This window comes from Pteropus alecto, unplaced genomic scaffold (genome assembly GCF_000325575.1).
Source record: "Pteropus alecto unplaced genomic scaffold, ASM32557v1 scaffold14, whole genome shotgun sequence".
Lineage (NCBI taxonomy): Eukaryota > Metazoa > Chordata > Mammalia > Chiroptera > Pteropodidae > Pteropus > Pteropus alecto.
The window spans coordinates 16,139,995-16,145,994 of NW_006436810.1; the positions used below are offsets into that span (position 1 = coordinate 16,139,995).

At 42.4% G+C, this 6,000-nt stretch overlaps 1 protein-coding gene and 1 long non-coding RNA gene across 3 annotated transcripts in view; one reads left to right on the forward strand and one right to left on the reverse strand.

Moving 5' to 3' along the window:
• Positions 1-4,076: 4,076 nt before the first annotated feature.
• Positions 4,077-6,000, reverse strand: part of LOC107195811 — a 4,439-nt gene continuing 2,515 nt past the window's right edge. Inside the window, exon 2 of the long non-coding RNA XR_001517064.2 lies at positions 4,077-5,913. This is a non-coding gene — a long non-coding RNA (uncharacterized LOC107195811). The remainder of the gene's footprint in view (positions 5,914-6,000) is intronic.
• Positions 5,809-6,000, forward strand: part of ZNF407 (zinc finger protein 407) — a 365,078-nt gene continuing 364,886 nt past the window's right edge. For both annotated transcript variants that reach the window (XM_015590818.2, XM_015590819.2), the window contains exon 1: positions 5,809-5,927. The gene's annotated coding sequence lies outside the window, so the exon portion shown is untranslated. The remainder of the gene's footprint in view (positions 5,928-6,000) is intronic.

The window sequence follows — 6,000 nt, forward strand, 5'->3', positions numbered from 1 at the left end:
AAAAATTTTATTTAAAAACATCGCCTAGTGTAATTTTTTATTCAGAATGAAAAAGATGTCAGAGAAATTATGCCTTTGACGATAACAGAAAATATGAAGTCTTAAATCATTTCACCTCCCACATTGATATTCACCAAAACAGCATTCAAAAGAGCTTAGACTTAAAATTCTAGTGTGGGTGGTTAAATGTTCATAGCATATTGTCACTGTTATTGTAGGTAGGCATTTGAATGTAATGACAGAAAATGCTAATTTAAAGGAAATTAGAACTGGAAAGGACACTGTTGAAGTAAATTAGTCATCAAAAATGATTAGTCACCAAAAATGACCAATGTTTCCTTCAAATTGAGTAATTATAATAAAATAAAGGTAGCTATCTAAACTTTGTTTAAAATCCCACTTGAAGAACCAGAAGGCAGGGTTCAGGGTGATTACGTCAGCACAAAGGAGGGGAGGTGGCTCTGGAAAGGAGAGTCACAGAGGGAAAGCACTGAGTTCTGAAAATGCCGCCCAAACCTCTGCCTGACCACTGAACTAGTCACGTGAGAGACAGATTTAAGCCTCCTGGCTAAGGCTGAGGGGGTAAAAAACAGCCCGAATAACTGTCTGTTAAAACAATAAAAACAACTAATAACCTCCTCAGAGGAACATAACTGAATTCAGAATGTCTATATTATATTACTCAAATGTCTAGGATACAATTCAAAAATTACTAGACATTTAAAAAAACACATGATTCAAAATCAAGAGAAGGAAAAAATTAATGAAGACTAACTCTATGGTAATATATATGTTGGAAGTAGCCGACAAAATGTCAAAGCAGCTCTTATAACTTTGCTCAAAAACTTGAAGGAAAATTTGCCTTTAATAAGTGCACAAATAGAAAATCCCATCAGAGAAATATAAATTATAAGACAGAACCAAATAGAAATGTTAGAACTAAAAGATAAATAACTGAAATAAGGGAAAAAAAAAAAAAAAAACCAAACCAAACCAAAAACTACTTTTAACAGATTGGAGATGGCAGAAGGAAAAAATTAGGGAACATAGAGAACGGAACAATAGACATTATCCAGTGTGAAGGTCTGAGAGAAAAAAGGCTGGAAATGAAAAAGGACAGAGCTGATACATATTTTATTGGTAATCAAGAGAAAAAGAGGATGGAGACACCTCCGTCCTCCCCATGAGCCTCTTTAGTGGAACTATGTCCAGGCCACAGGCCAGCGCTGAAGGAGCAGTGTGTGTACGAGGACCCTTTTGGGACGTCAGAGAGAGGGGACTAGTCACCACGTTACCCAACGTGGACAGAACCAGACAACATGACATCACTTCTTTGGGCTTCATTTTTCTTACCTGTAAAATGAAAATAATATCCCCATTTAGAGAGGTTATAAGACTTATAGGAGATACTGCACTAAAGATTTTAGCATCATGCCTAGTGTTTATGAAAGTTGGTGTATTTCCTTTTGCACGTGCTCCTTTTAATTTTCAACCTGTTATCGCAAAAGTGTTTGCTAGTCATTAATGGAAAAAAGTGACATATACGTGGGCAAAGATGCAACTCTATCAATTGCTTGATTTCTTCGAATATAATTGTTTTACTTATGAAGTTTAAAACTTTTGCGGAGTTTTTCCTTTCTATTTTCTTAGACTGCAACTGTAGTCGATTCAGTAATAATCCTTGGGTATCATTTGTTTTCGTGGTGCAAATAAAAGGAAACCTGACAAACAGTAGAGAGGCCTTTTTTCCTGACTGATGCAGTGGAAAGCGGGGCTGGTGTTGCCTGAGGCTTGAGCCAGGCTGACAGCTCACTAAGAGCTCTATGCCTTCACCAGGCGTCTAGATATGCAGACTATCCATGTCAAACGGGACTCAGAGGGATCCTAGCTCTGAATTTCATCTTTAGAATCAGAAAATTAGTCCTCAATCAGTCCAGTGAAAACACCCAATCGGAAATGAGGGACATTTGGGTGATGGAGAAATGGTCTTGTCATAACTGAGAGCCGAGTTGGTCCTCTGATGATTGTATTTCATCATATTTACTGTTGTTAAAGACAAGCAGTTTAAAATGGAACACGGTGAAGGCAGTGATATATCAATCTGTATTAGGAAATTCGAGTTCTTCACAATGCTTAAGTAGACTTTAATTTTTTTATGATGATAAATATGAAAATTTAATGGTTTAAACCATCTCTTCCACCAATTAATTATGTGTGGTTGTCATCATCCTTCTGTGAAATGCCATTAAGTTCCTCTGGCCCAAAGGTAAGTAGCATCTAGTCACTGGCTACTTTTCCTTTGCCGGGATTGTCGATGGACAGGGCCACTGCCAAAAAGGAAGCCCCGAAGAGTGGGAAGCAGCATGAGTAATACACACTGAGCACACCCCAATAAATCTTAATGTACACTGAGCACGCCCCAATAAATCATAATGCACACTGAGCATGCCCCAATAAATCCACACACTTGAACTGACAATATTGGAGTTTCAAAACCATGCAATTTTCTTTAGGTTAACTTGTGGCAAAGAAAGAACTATAACCTAGACCTTCTTATCTTGTGGCAGAGAGGGATTTGAGGATAATCTTCAAATCAATGGTGGTCCCACCCCCATCCCTTGGTAAGGATGCAAACTCTGGTTCAGGAGCTCCGTGGAAATATTTATGAAGACAGAGTATTACATGCAAAAATATGATGTAGAAAGTTGTTCGTATTACATCTTGGAGAAGTCTAAGATGATGGGAGTGGGGAAGGCATCAGCTAAAGATGTAAGGATATGGCTTTAAGGAAACTTGTCTACAATTTTAAAAAGCATGGGTCAATGCAGAGGGCAAAGTTCGAAGAAAATGGGTGGGAAAGCTCCGTTTCAGAGAAAAGTGGTAGGGTGGGAGCTCTAACATTGGCGGAGGGGCCAACAGCTCTACCTAACGAATGGAAGGAATAAGACCTTAAGACCTTTGAGCAAGCTATACCATGGGCTCCCCGAGTTTCACATAAACATCCTCCATTTGGCTAGTCTGCCATCTCAGACCAAAAAAGTTGGCCTCCCACCACTGGGGCCTCTGTCCTTTCAAATGCTAGACAAGCATTAGAGTGTCAGATTACCCTTGCTTTATAGCAACCTTGTAAAAATACATTAAAACATTTTGTCCTGTGGTTATAGCGTATTACATCTTGGAGAAGTCTAAGATGATGGGAGTGGGGAAGGCATCAGCTAAAGATGTAAGGATATGGCTTTAAGGAAACTTGTCTACAATTTTAAAAAGCATGGGTCAATGCAGAGGGCAAAGTTCGAAGAAAATGGGTGGGAAAGCTCCGTTTCAGAGAAAAGTGGTAGGGTGGGAGCTCTAACATTGGCGGAGGGGCCAACAGCTCTACCTAACGAATGGAAGGAATAAGACCTTAAGACCTTTGAGCAAGCTATACCATGGGCTCCCCGAGTTTCACATAAACATCCTCCATTTGGCTAGTCTGCCATCTCAGACCAAAAAAGTTGGCCTCCCACCACTGGGGCCTCTGTCCTTTCAAATGCTAGACAAGCATTAGAGTGTCAGATTACCCTTGCTTTATAGCAACCTTGTAAAAATACATTAAAACATTTTGTCCTGTGGTTATAGAAAGCTACAGGGAGAAGCAATCTTGAAAGAAGCCTCAAGGTTTTACGTATCTAAATATTAACACATATAAATATAAAATAAAAATAGTATAATACAAATTATATAAAGGTTATACATAATTTTGGGGCTTCTTATGTATGTGTATACCTATAAAATTTCCTGAGACACAGAAAAACATCATCAAAATTTTCCTATGTTCTTGAGTTTCTCTAGAGCACTGCATGACATCTAGTAGGTGCTTAATAAACCATAGCTATCATCATTATAAGTGTTATCTAATGGAGCAGTCTTTTAATGAGAGTAATATCATTAGACACTATTAGTATGATTTAGGAATTTTAGAACCTCTTCTATTCATAGAATTTCAAAAGAAGGGAACTTTACCCTAAATGATTTGTTTTACACGAGGAAAATGAAGTCAAATTGATCTGTCTCAGCGAAATAATGGAAGATAGAACTGAAAAATAAACTTGCAATTTTATTTCACTGCTCAAAGAAGGATGAAGTGTTAACGAAATCCCCCAGGTAAGAAAGGTAGCAAGATATATCACACAAAGACCAATAGGAAGCCTGATCCATGTGGAGAATTGTGCTAGCTACTGTTACTGTTGAGAAATTTATCACCTTGTCATACAATAACAATGTTGAAATAGACATTAAAGATTGTATTAATAAGTACTACGTTTTCAAGTAAATTCTAAGTAAATTTCAAGCGAACTCTTTGAAGGCAGTCTAGTTTGACTTATCTATTATTCAATAAAAACCCAATAAATGTTGGTTAATGGAATAAATATAACATTGACAGGCTGGTCACCTGTTCTGAGAACTATTTTCCCTGCGTTTCTCTACAACTTGTAAGTTTACTGAGTCAGCATGGTGAGAGTACAAGGTTGACTGGAACTTAAAGCTGAGTTCAACTTTTACTAGCTGTGTGGTCTTGGAAGGGTCTACTCTTCTAAACTACAATTTCCTACTGTGGATGACATGAGAATTCAGGTGGTTTACAATGAGAATTCAATCAGATAACGCCGGTAAGGAGTTCTTTATAAAACACTATGTTATGGTGAACATTCTGATTTAAATAGAACTGAGTGGAAATTGGCCTCGAGGGATGATTTGGTTAGAAAGCCTATCATAATTATCAGGCCATTATTTTAAAATCCCATTCACTTAAAATTACCTTTCTAAATACAATTCTGATTACTTAACAGATTTCCCCATGCCTACATGAGAAATTAACATTCCTCAGCAAGCCTATCTTCACACTCTGACGCCACGTCGCTGTCCGTCTCTACACAAGGTGGCTCTGTCATTGCACTTTTCAGGCCGTGGTCATCCTATTTAAGATCTGAGTTTCAAAAGAAAGGGCTCTAAACGCGAGGTCCGCGGATTTTCCTGCACAAGGGGCCGGTGGGCCGTGAATACTAAGACCGGGTCGTGCCTTCCTTCCTCCCTCTCAATCCCTGTGCTTTGCCGCTGGCGTTTATAAAGTCGATCCGTGCGGTGCGTCTAGACACCCAAAGCGTCTTCAGCTTCTACTGCCTCCCGTTAGCATTGGAGCTGGGCGAGGGGCTTCCGTGGGCCTGTGACTCCGAGGATCCCGATTTGGTTTCACTGGGGAGACTTTCCTTATCATCGGGAGCCGCGTCCACGCCCGGCGCGGCAGACCGATCTCGGTCCTCTCCGTGGAGGCCTGAGCAACGCCGAGCAGCAGGCGGGCCCGGCGTAGACCTCAGTGGCTCTCGGACCGCCGGGGCGCGTCCGTGTCTCTCCCCGGGCCCCCGGGGCTCTTCATGGCGGGCGGGCGGCGGGGTGGGGCGAGGAGGGCCGGGAGAAGCAGGGGGCGGGATCGCCCGGGGCGCGGGGACCCGCAAAGGGACTCTGTAAATCCCTGGTGGCCCTCCCACTCCAACACCGCCCGCCCTCGAGCCCGATGACTGTCACCCCTTCTTTAGATTGACAACCTCGGCTTTCCGTTTTTCCTCTCTTGGGAAGGGGTGGGACTTCCTGTCTCATCTCGGAGTAACTTCCGGCAAGGGCTGATGGACCGAAAACGAGGCGGCACACGGGTCCGTTGGCCACTCGGGGCAAAAATCGGGAACTCGACGTTAGTTTTACTAAGCCAGTTGCGAGCTTCTGCGTTTTGGTTCCGGTGCCCGGCGACCCGTCCACGACGCAGTCGTCCTGGGAACTGCCGGAAGTCGCGCAACGGAAAAACAGGAAGTCCCTCCCCTTCCTCCCAGAGGGAAGACGGTGAGCCGGAGGAGTCAGTCGTAGGGGCGAGCAGGAGCGATTCTGCCGGCAAACAGGTAAGTTACTGTCTGGCCGGGGCGGGGGGTTTGGAGGCGGGGACCGTCCGGCGTCAGCGTGGGGCCTGGGGGC